General features: G+C 38.4%; 1 protein-coding gene and 1 pseudogene across 5 annotated transcripts in view; one reads left to right on the plus strand and one right to left on the minus strand.

Moving 5' to 3' along the window:
• ARHGEF7 (Rho guanine nucleotide exchange factor (GEF) 7) overlaps nucleotides 1–12,532 on the plus strand; it is a 277,811-nt gene that overhangs the window by 185,681 nt on the left and 79,598 nt on the right. The gene's annotated exons all lie outside the window — the stretch shown is intronic.
• LOC102856407 lies at nucleotides 8,586–9,865 on the minus strand (annotated as a pseudogene).

Genomic DNA, 12,532 nt, shown 5'->3' on the forward strand with positions numbered 1-12,532 from the left:
TGACACCATGCAGTATTTGTTCTTTTGTGACTGAGATATTTCAATCAGTATAATGTCCTCCAGGGTCACCCTTTTTATTAGTATTGCATGAGTTCCTTGTTTTTCAATGCTGTGTAGTATTCAAGTGTGATTTAATTCTTGAGTGTCTTTGTTGACATTCTTTCTGATAGTTCTTTCTTTTCTTGAGAGTGGTGTATTGAAGTCTCTGAGTACTAAAGTAGTGTTGTCTATTTCCTTTTTCAGTTTTGTTAATGTTTGTTTTATATATTTAGCAGATCTTTTGTTTGTTATAGATATTCAATACTGTTATGTCCTCTTGTTCTATTGACGCTTTGAGCATTAGTAGTGACCTTCTTTATCCTTTGTGATGGTTTTTGCATTGAAATTTATTTTATCAGAGTTAGTATCACTACTCCTTTTTTTTTGTTTGCCATCTGCTTGGTATTTTTTTCCACAGCCTTTTATTTTTAGTCTTTATCTTCATTTTTCAAATGTGTCTCTTGTAGACAACATATTAATGGATTTTGTTTATTTAATCTGCTACTCTTTTTCTCTTCAGTGGTGCATTTAAACCATTCATATTTAGTGTGATTATTTAGAGGTAAGGTTTTATTGCTATAATTTTGTTCAATTCTTTTTTGGCATTGTTTCTAGTTACTTTAATCCATCCTCTTTTCTGTGGCAACTCTGTAAGAAGGATGTCTCTCAGTGTTTCCAGGAAGGCTGGTCTTATTTTTACAAACTCCCTTAGGTTCTGTATTTCTGGGAATATCTTGATCTCTCCTTCATATTTGATGCACAGTTTTACTGGGTACAGTATTCTTGGTTGACAGTTGTGTTCTTTGAGTGTTCGCTATCTGCCATTCCATTGTCTTCTTGTTCACATGGTCACTACTGAGAAATCAGCATTTAGTCTTATCTGCTCTCCCTTATAGGTAACTCTTTCTTTCTCTCTCATTGCTTTCAGAATTCTCTCCTTATCTTTGGTTCTAGCAAATTTGACTTTGATATGCCTTGGTGTTTTTCTTTTAGGGTCTATTCTATATGGTGTTCATTCAGCTTCTTGAATATATAGCCTCTCATTCTTCATTATGCCTGGGAAGTTTTCCTCTAGTAATTCTTCCATAACTTTTTCAGTGCCTTTACTTTCTTCTTTTTCTGGGATTCTTATCATGTGAATGTTATTTCTTTTTATGGTATCCCACATTCCTATGTTTTCTTCTGTTTCCTTTTTTTGATTCCACTTCTTGCTCAATCAGATCTGTGGTGACAATTCTATCTCTGTTTCACTGATTCTGTTTTCCACCTCTTCAGCTCTGTTTGTATGACCCCTGCATCATGTTGACAGCACCAGAAACCGTAGACCTCATATTTTGGATCATGGTTTCTTGTTTTTCCAGTGTCCCTAATGCCTCGTTTGTTTAATCTACATTGTTTTGGATTGTTTTTTTAAACTTCTCCTGAATTTTGCTTGCAGTGTCCTATAATTCATCAAGTTTGTTTTTCATCCATTGAAAATATTCAGTCATTGTTCTTTTAAATTCTGTGTCAGAAAGTTCCATCAGACTTGCTGGCTTCAGGAAATCTATTGTTATTCTGTCGTTTTTTTGGGGAGTGATATCTTGTTTTAGGTTTGTGTGGCAAGTCAGGTACCCTGCTTCTTTCGTGACATTAATGTGGTAGTGTTTCATGTCTGACGTGATAGCTGATTTTTTATTTTATTTCACTGCTCCAGGAGAAGGTTGGGCAGGTATATGAGCAGATACATGTAGGGTGCATGAATGTAGATGCTCATGTGAGTGGGGAGGAGAGAAGCACACACTGATACACACAGGGAGAAGTGTGGCGGTACCTGAATAATGAAGAAGGAAGCCTGTTGTTCCCTTTCTGAAATGGCTTCTCACCTCTGTGGAGATGCCCAGGATCTCCCTATTGTTAGAGGGACCCAGGTGGTCAGGCCATATAGCAGTTTGTTCCCCAAAGTAACTTAATCCTCAGGGTTACATGAGTTTTTCAGGGGAGGTTGATAAATCCTATAGATTTGGTATATATTCCCAAAATTTAAAGATGGTGTTGACCCACAGACTGCTGGAACTTGTAGTTTTTGTACCTGTGTGGCGTAGGTAGAAAGGACTGGGGGGTATGTGTGGGAAGAACCATGGCCCTGCCCTCCTCTGTCCTCACAGACCTCCCACCAAAATCCAAAATTTAAAGATCTTAGCACTTATTTCTTAGTGATCCTGAGGCCCGTCCTTTCTATTCACTTTTGTCCTCTTTTATTTCTCCTGTTTCTAAAAGGTGTTACAGAACACATCCTAGAAGAACTCCGCTTCCATCTGATTAGAGCTTTGATGTGAAAAGGGATTGTTGCATTACACACCTCCTCTTCCTATATCTATTTGATTTGTAAGATTTTGGGGAATCATTACATAGTTTCCATCTTATAGCATTATATAATATGTTTTGGAGCACATGATTCAGTCTATTACACAGTATATTACTATTAGTTCTTTGGACTAATTTGGACTGTTGAAAACAGTCATGTATCTCTTAGTCCCCTTACTTTGTTTTAGACAGGGAGAAATTATACCTTACATGAATGCTTATAAATTTTCAAGCCTCAGTACATACCAGAGTAGACTAGAATACTGTTGAGTCCAGCAGTCAACTTGATATCTTCTAAGGCTGTGGCCCTCGGACAAGTGAGTCATTTCCTCAGGGGGATAGCCTTTGTTTCACTTCCAAATTGACACTTCTGCTTTGCCTTTTGTTGCTTCTATCAGATGGGAGATATAGTCTTGATAGTAATATTTTTGAAAGAAAAAGAAATACATAATGCTAGAAAACTTAAGAAACATGTGATGTAGAATTTGATTTTGCTGCATATGAATCAAACCATGTAAGACAGTTAAACAATGGGTTTATCTTTGTCCCTAAATTTACCTAAACCCACAGATTATACTTAAGATTTTTACCGGCAATAAACATTTTACAAGAAAGTGCATTATAGTATAGACATAAGCCATTAACGTAGTGTTATAGACTGTCAAGACTTAAGTGTTATAGCTTATATATGTTGTTGTTGTTGATGTACTGTTCTATGATATACATAGCAGATACTCTGTCTTGGCTGTTGTGTTAGAACCTACTCCTTGCTGACCCCTACCCCTAAGTGAGTTTTCGGAGGCTGTAAATTGCATAGGAGCAGATTTTTTATCTCCCTTCTTGGAGCTGCTAGTGGATTTGGGATTAATTAGCAGTATAACTCTGTGGACTACAACACCAGTGTTCCTTAAGCAGTGCAATAACTTTACATAAGAGTGATATAACATACATAGCTTCATGTATGCATGAAGCTCTGGTGTTTTCTATGTCTTCTTTGCCAGTCAGGATTTCTTAACACCATCATAATCTTACAGAGTTCTGGCAGCTTAGAGGTAAGGAGTTGTGTTGCCAACCTAGAAGCATATGGTTTGAACCCACCAGCTGCCACACATGTATATAGAATTGGAGATCACCCAAATAAACATGAGTTAGGGGTATTCAGATCCTTATGAATTTATGTGTTCTTTGATAGACTGATTTTCTTTTTCCAAGTTTTCTTAAACTTTCATTGTATATCAGAATTCTTTATGAGAATAGTATGAGAAAAGTAAATAGTTCTTTCAAGATAAATATCAGACTAGCTTTTCTTTCAAAATATTGCAAATATGAAGTCACTCACTCTCTGTCAAGTCAGAACCTATAGCTGCCCTTCCATTGGGTTGCTGAGATTCAAACCACAAGATGTTGTTGTTGTTATGTGCTGTTCGAGTCGCTTGTGACTCATAGCGACCCTATGTACAACAGCCCTAAACACTGCTCTGTCCTGTGCCAATTGCACTGTCTCTGACACTTCCATCCCGATTATCCCAGTCACTGAATCAATCCACCTCATAGAGGGCCTTCCCCTCCTGTGCTGTCCCTCCACCCTCCCAAACATGATGTCCTTCTCCAAGGACCGGTCTCTCCTCACAACATGTCCAAAGTATGTTAGACGGAGCCTCAGAATCCTTGCCTCCAAGGAGTCACCCGGTTAAACCCTTTCCAGGACAAATCTGTTTGTTTTCCTAGCAGTCCAGGGTATTCTCAATACTCTTCTACAGCACCACAGCTCAAAGGTATCAATTCTCCTTCTATCCTCCTTGGTTGTTGTCCAAGTCTCTGATGCATAACAAGTGATTGCAAAGACCATGGCCTGTATCAGACGCACCTTAGTCTCCAGAGAGACACCTTTGCTCTTCAGTACTTTGGAGAGGTCCCTAACAGCAGACTCTCCCATGGCAGTGCGCCTTTTAATTTCCTGGCTACTGGTGCCAAGAGTGTTGACTGTGGAGCCAAGCAACCTAAAGCTGTGTACAATCTCAATCTCTTCACCATCCATCCTGATGCTGCCAATTGGTCCAGTGGTGAGAATCTTTGTCTTCTTGACATTGAGCCTCAATCCATATTGTAGGCTGCAGTCCTTGACCCTCTGCAGCAGGCGCTTCAGGTCCTCTTCAGTTTCAGCAGGCAGGGTTGTATCATCTGCATAACGCAGATTGTTGATAAATCGTCCACCAATCTTGACCCCACATTTCTCCTATAAGCCCAGCCTCCCGGATAATCTGTTCTGCATATAGGTTGAAAAGGTATGGAGATAGGATGCATCCCTGGCATACGCCCTTCCCAATTTTGAACCATGCAGTGTTCCCCTGCACTGTTCTGATGATTGCCTCCTGGTCCAAGTATAGGTTTCGCATTAGCATGATCAAGTGTTCTGGGATTCCCATTCTTCTCAGAGTCAGCCATAGTTTGTTATGATCCACACAGTCAAATGCCTTTGCATAGTCAATGAAACACAGATAGACATTCCTCTCATATTCTCTGCTTTCAGCTAAGATCCAACTAACATCAGCTACAATATCTGTAGTCCACAACCCCTTCTAAGCCCAGCCTGGACTTCTGGCAGTTCTCTGGTGATGTGCTGTTCCAGTCGTTTTTGGATAATCTTCAGTTTAATCTTGCTTGCATGTGAAATTAGTGAGATTGTTCTGTAGTTTCCACACTCTGTTGGGTCACCTTTCTTTGGGATAGGAACAACTATAGATCTCTTCCAGTCAGTTGGCCAAGTGGTTGTTCCCCAGATTTCTTGGCACAACTTGGTGAGCACGTCCAGGGCAAAATCTGTTAATGGAAATATGTCAATTGGTATACCATCTATTCCTGGAGCCTTATTTTTTGCCATTTCCTTCAAAGCAGCCTGAACTTCTCCTTTCATCACCGTAGGCTCTTGCTCATATGTTGTTTCATGAAATTCTTCTGTGTCTGCCAATTCCTTTCGATACAGTGACTCAGTATATTCTTTCCACCTTCTTTTAATACTTCATGGATCATTTAATATTCTGCCGAAAGCATCCTTGATTATAGCAACTGAATATTTGAATTTGTTCTTCAGTTCCTTGAGCTTAAGAAATGCTGAGTGAGTTTGGCCCTTTTTATTTTCTGACTCCAACTCCTTGCACATTTCATTGTAATATTTTGCTTTGTCATCCCGTGCTGCCTTTTTTTTTTAATTTATTTATTTTTCATTTCAATGAATATCTAGAGAGATTTTAGAATTCTATTCATTCATTGTTGCACCCTTCTCCCCGCCCACCCCCTACCATGCTGCCTTTTGACATCTTCTATTCAACTCTTAAGTACCTTGAATTCTTCCTTGTGCTTTGGCTTCTCTGCCCTCCAGTGTGATTTTCAGAGTCTCTTCTGACATCCATTTTGGTCTTCGCTTCCTCTTCTGTCTTTGCAATGACCCTTTGCACTCTTCCTGGTTGATACCCTTGATATCATATGAACAGTTTTTGTGTTAGCAGCATGCTTTACTGTGGACTATGCCACCAGAGCTCCCTAAATATGATACAAATAGTAGTAATCACTGGCCAGTCCTTGGAAGAGTAGAAGGTCAGCAAAAGAGAACACGACCCTCATTGAGTTGGATTGATATTGTAACTGCAGTAACAGTGACTTGAGCAGTTGCTGGTTTTAATTAAAAATTATAAACAATATTACATGTGACTTTAAAAATGGTCAAACTTTTGTGGACATTCAGAGAAACAGCTGTACTTGGACTTTTCTCTTTGCCCTTCACTTACTTGAAGTCTATGCATGCTAGTCCAAAGAAGAGAAACTCGGGCTTTCTTTAGTATTCTCATTGGGCTGTCTTTTGTTACGTGTTCTTGTTGTTGTTAGGTTTTGTCAAGTTGGGACCGACTTGTAGCAGACTTTTCAGTGAGTTTTTCCAAGGCTGTAAATCGCACAGGAGGAAATTACTCAGCTTGTCTCACGGAGCAGCTGGTGGATCCAAGTCATCTGTCTTTGTGTTGACATGGCAGCACAACTATACCCACAAGGCCAGCAGAGCTCCCCCTTTGTTTTACAAGGCTGTTTATATAAATCAGCACTAATCCTAATATTTCGTTTTGATTCCTCTTTTTCTACTTCTTTTTTTCTACCTTAACCAAGATTCTTTGAAATCTCATAACATCTGATGTCTATACCCAGGGATTTATATAGGTAGATAGAATCATTAGAGAAGCTCAATATCAGCTGTGAAAACAAGGCCAGGTGCAGATTGTGAAATGGACCATCAACTATTCATATGTGAAGTTGAAACCAAAAAAATTGAAAACAAATCCACAAGACCTAAAATCTGACCTTTAGTCTATCCCACCTGAATTAAAAATCCTCTGAGGAACAGGTTGAGGCCCTGAACAGAAATGTAAAAAGACTAGATGAGCTCTGTGAAGATATCAAGACTTTCATCCATGAAGAATGCAGAAGGTCATTACAAAGACATAAAAGGAAGAAAAGACCAAGATGTATGTCAAAAGAGACCCTTAACACAAGGAAAGAAATTAAGGAGCTAAAGAGACAATTTCAAACAGCAGCTCAGGAAGACAAAGCAAAGCACTGTAATGAAATGTGCAAAGAGCTAGGGTGAGAAAATCACTAACTTGGTCAGCATTTGAAGGAACTAAAGAACAAATTCAACCCTCAAGTGGCAATACTTAAGGATGCTATGAGCAGAATATTGACTTTTATAGAAAGCATCAAGAGAAGATGGAAAGAGTATATAGTCACTGTACCAAAAATGACTCAATAACAGAAGAATTTCATTATACAACTTCTGATCAGGAGATAGTGATGATAAAAGAGGAAGATCAAGCTGCTCTGAAGGAATTGACAGAAAAACAAAGCTATAGAAACTGACAGAGTAACAATTGACACATTTCAGTAGACAGATGCCGCCCTGGACATGCTCACAAGGCTGTGCCAGGCAGTCTGGAGGATAGCTGCTTGGCCAACTGGAAGAGATCCATATTTATTCCATTCTAAAAAAGGTGATCTAACAGAGTGTGGAAATTATCAGACACTATCATTAAGTTCTTGGAAGCAGGAGTGGAATCCACTTCCTAAACAACATGCCTCCAGAAACTCTATGAACTTTGATAAATATCGATAGTTGTAGAAGATCTTTAGGCCTGTTTAGGGTTGCTGTAAGTCATGCTTGATTCGAAGGCAGTCAGCAACAACATCGTTAATACCACATACAATCAAAGTCTTGCTGAAGATTATCCAAAAACAGTTGGAACAGTACATTGACAGAGAACCACTGGAAATATAAGCTGGATTTAGAAGAGGCCGTGGCACTAGGGATAGAATAGCCTGTGCCAGATGGATCTTGGCTGAGAGCAGAGAATACCAGAAGAATGTCTAATCATGTTGAATGACAGTAGTAACCCGATGAAGGCTCTGTTTATTTGCTATCAGGTTTTTTAGTAAAACATATATCACGATTAATTTGTAAACGTTTGCAGTAAATATAATTTCACTGAAAGAACTTGATAGAAGCACATAATACATATGTACACAGAAAGAATTAACATTTATATGGAGTACTGAGCCTACAAAACGGAAAACACTTGAGTTCAAATCTTAGCACTGCACCTTCCTAATGGTCACTAGACAAGTCTGTGGTTTTTGTTGTTGGTGGTGTAAATAAATAGCAGCCTTCATTCCTAAGTTTAGATAATACACTAGTATAGTTTTTTCAAAAAGTACAGTAACATGAAGCAGACATTTAATGACCCCCTTCAAACTCTTTTTGAGAATGAATGTTTAATTACTAAGGAAAAGTAGAGATCAACAAATGCAAATCATTAATTGCCATTCAGAATGAGAAATGTCTCCTGAATACACCCCCCCCTTTTTTTTTTTTCGTTTCTCATTAAGCTTGTTTTAATGGGTCTCAAAACTCTGTGACAAATTTTTGGTCAAGTTGTTTCCATTTATAAAGTACTGATTTTAAAAACTAATAACTTAAAACTGCCACACAAAAAAGAAAACAAATAGTCCACAAAACTTTCCTTTCCTTCTGAAGGTTTTACAATGCATTGTTATCATTAACCAGTCTTTTACTATTGAACTTAAATGGCCAGTTGAGACATTTCTGAGACTCTTCTTCCACCGCTGATTAAGACTGGGGTGGCAGGTGTTATGGGTGATACTCATTTAACCTTCTGAGTTTTCTGAGCAGAGTTGGTGACCTTGCCAGCTCCAGCAGCCTTCTTGTCCACTGCTTTGATGACACCCACAGCAACAGTCAGCCTCATGTCACAGACGGCAAAACGACCCAGAGAAAGGTAGTCAGAGAAGCCCTCCACACACGTGGGCTTACCAAGAACCATATCAACAATGGTAGCTTCACCAGACATAAAGAATTTGGGGCCTTCTTCCAGCTTCTTATCAAAATGACTCATGATCAATCTTCTCTTTGAGCTCAGTAAACGTGCAAGCGATCTGAGCTGTGTGACAATCCAGCACATGTACATAACCAGCGCTGATTAGCCCAGGATCGTTTAAGATGATCACCTGAGCAGTGAAGCCAGCTGCTTTCATGGGTTGGTCATTTTTGCTGTTACCAGCCACGTTGCCACATCGAACATCTTTCACAGAGATGTTCTTAACATTGAAGCCAACGTTGTCACTAGGCAGAGCTTCACTCAAAGCTTCATGGTGCATTTCAACAGACTTTACTTCAGTGGTAACATTGACTGGGGCAAATGTGACCACCATACCAGGCTAGAGAACACCAGTCTCTACTCTGCGTACAGGGACAGTCCCAATACCACCAATCTTCTAGACATCCTGGAGAGGCAGACACAGGCTTATCAGTTGGGCAAGTTGGTGGCGGGATGCAATCCAAAGCTTCAAGCAGTGTAGTCCCACTGGCGCTGCCATCCTTCCAGGTGACTTTCCATCCCTTGAACCAACGCATGTTAGCACTTGGCTCCAGCATGTTGTCACCATTCCAGCCAGAAATTGGCACAAAGGCTACTGTGTCAGGGTTGTAGCCAATTTTCTGATGTAAGTGCTAGCTTGCTTAACGATTTCCTCATATCTTTTCTGTCTGTGGGGTGGCTCGGTGGAATCCATTTTAACACCAGCAATCAGTTGCTTCACACCCAGTGTGTAAACCAGAAGGGCATACTCACAGGTCAGCCTGTTCTTTGAAATACCAGCTTCAAATTCACCAACACCAGCAGCAACAATGATGTTCCTGTAATCATGTTTTTGATAAAGTCCTGGGCATCATGTTCAGCTTTCAGTTTATCTAAGACCCAGGCATATTTGAAGGAGCCCTTTCCCATCTCCACAGCTTCTTGAATTTCTCAATGGTTCTCTTGTCGATCTCACCACATCTGTAGATCAGATAGCCAGTCGTGGTGGACTTGACTGAATCTATATGTCCAATGATGATCATGTTGATATAGGTCTTCTTTCCCATTTTGGCTTAGGTATTGCAATAGTATTCACCAACACCTGTACTCTGGCAGCAAACCTTTTGCAAAAAAGCCCTGAATACCCTTCTAACTATAGATTATAGTCAGGAAAGACTTTAGATATTACTTAGTTCAGTCAATACCCCGTAGTTTTTCTTCATTGTTTTAATTTTTTTGTTGTTGTTGTTTAATTATGTATAAGGTGTTGAATTGTGACTAAAATCTTGCCTTAAGATTTGGAAATGTCAATATTCTAAATTTTAAAACCATTGACTAATTTGTATATTGTATTTGTGCATTTATGTGGTCTTAGAGGGTAGAATGGAAAAGTATTTGCAATAGTTATGCTATGTTTTCCCCTTAATGTTTTTCCTTTTAAATTTATAAGGTAGGATATGACGTAATTGAAATTTGGCTTTAGTTTATGAGGATGATAATCTTTTATATTACACAGATCAAATTTTATAATCTTACTTAATGTTACCTTCTCTTAGAGAGATACTCTTTGTTTTTAAAGGACTGTCAGTAACAAAGTACTTTCTAGATTTTTGTAGTGAAAATTATTACCATTTGTAAGGTCATGAAGTGCTTAGTGCTCTTCTAATGATGATAATAAAATAAGTTTCTGTTTATCTGTAAGGTAGTTGAGTCCCTTTTTTGGTTTGGTTGTTGTTTTGGTTTTTTGTTTTAATGGTTGACAGTTTAGGAATTGTCTGTGTGACGTGACTGATGTTTTTTTCTCTCCCTCCTGTGTGACACTATTGTTTGACTCTACTTGATTTTCCACGCCTCATGACTCAGGGAAAGCTTGTACTGGATGAGCTCAGCTCTCTGTGCCATTCATCTGGATTATGGATTGTAAAGGCTGCCATTTCCATGCAAACTGCTTGCTTTTCTTTAGTGCCTAGCCTTCTGTGTGCTGGAGCCCTGAAAGCCAATCCCTGCGCTCTCATGGGATCCTGCAGCAGCCAGAGCCTGCAGAACACAAGAAAGGGGAGAAAGGTGACTATTAGAGTATGCAGATATACTGATGAGATCAGGAAGCGAGCTGTACCCTTCTGGCAGACGTGGATGGGATTTAGGAAAGTGCAGGGGTAGATCTTTAGAAGCACGAGCCACTTGACAAAATCTTGATTATATCCTTTGTGGAAAGTTAAGTGTGAATTGTATGGGTTAGTAATATTGTGGAAGTTTCCATTAGAAGTTACATAAAAATATTAAGATAAGTAGTTGAAATAAAACAATGTAACTTTAATGTTAACGAGTTTAACTTTTTTGGCAAAGTGTTCTTTAGAATGATTTTTGTTACATGTTTATGGGAATTTTTTTATTGCTTATACCATGCTTAATGCTGTAATTGAAAGAAATAAATCATCTTTTGTTTTTATATATACTTCATTTTTACTAGTACTATTTTTTCAGCAGTTTTAATTTCTTTTTTATATCACACAGGAACTTAAAAATACGGATTTTTAAAGATTTCAAATATGCTCTAAGCAGTGTTACAATATTACAGATACCTGCTTTTGTATTTAAGAGACTAATCTTATGTTTTATCTTTGTTTCAGCATTGGTGAAGTACTTTTTAAAGTCTGATAAATTTCATTTTCTTTTTAATTCAAAGTCCCACTATACTTGGCTTACTTTTTCACATTTATATTTGGAGGATAAGAACTAGTTCGAAGTCTCATTCTCTGATGACATAGTGACTGGTGTCACACTGTGTTCTCTGTCCACCCAGTCCTTTGACATTTCTGTTAAAGAGTATTTCTTAGAAGGAAGACATTATAATCTCAGGGTCAGCATCCAGATTTCCTCACAAAAGAATGAACTCCCTGAGTGGTCCCGCCTCCCTCTCTGGCTTGCTCTTAAATGAATAGTCTTCTTAAATGAATAGATCTATTCAGGGACTAAACTAGAGTCCAGTGTCACCAGTGAAAGAACCTCTGAATCTGTCCCCCCACCATTTTAAGTAGTTCAGTATGTAAGTTATTTAATCAGGTTTGCATTTACTTTAAATGACTGTACTCTTTCCTTAGAGTTTACAGAAAACAGTAGCGAACAGAATAATAATTTGTGTTGCATTTATTAATGCTGAAATGTCAATTTAGCTTAATGATCGCTTTTTTCTTAAATGTTTAAACTTACATTGCTCCTAAAGGACTAAAAATCATGAGAAGAACCACTAAACACATTTGATGACTCTCTTATGCTTGTGATTGCTTTTGAAGAATTAATTTGTTAATTTTATAAGACAAATAGCACATCTTATTAGATGCTCAGGAAATATATGTGGTAATTAGCTTCTAATTTTAAATAAACATACTTTTTTCCAAGAGAAAAAATAATTAACAATGTGAGGAAGAAGTTTTCTTTACTCAAGCCATGTCCTTGTGTTTCGTAAGTCTCATAACCTGGAGAAACGTTGTGGTACAGGGAATGTCAGAACAATACAGGCTCACATTCTGGGTGTATGATTTATTAGTTGTGTTAGTTTGGAGAAGTTACTTTTCAGTCTTTCATCTGTAAAATGAGAGTATACCATGTATATTTTTTTGCAGGACTTACACTTAATATTTACAGAGCACATTTGGTGATGCCATGAGTATGGCAGTTGTTGCTGAGTACTGTCAAGTCAGAACCAACCCATAGCTAACCCTCCAACAGGTTTC

The sequence above is a fragment of the Elephantulus edwardii genome, unplaced genomic scaffold, assembly GCF_000299155.1.
Source record: "Elephantulus edwardii isolate Elephantulus edwardi_28Jun2011 unplaced genomic scaffold, EleEdw1.0 scaffold00030, whole genome shotgun sequence".
Classification (NCBI taxonomy): domain Eukaryota; kingdom Metazoa; phylum Chordata; class Mammalia; order Macroscelidea; family Macroscelididae; genus Elephantulus; species Elephantulus edwardii.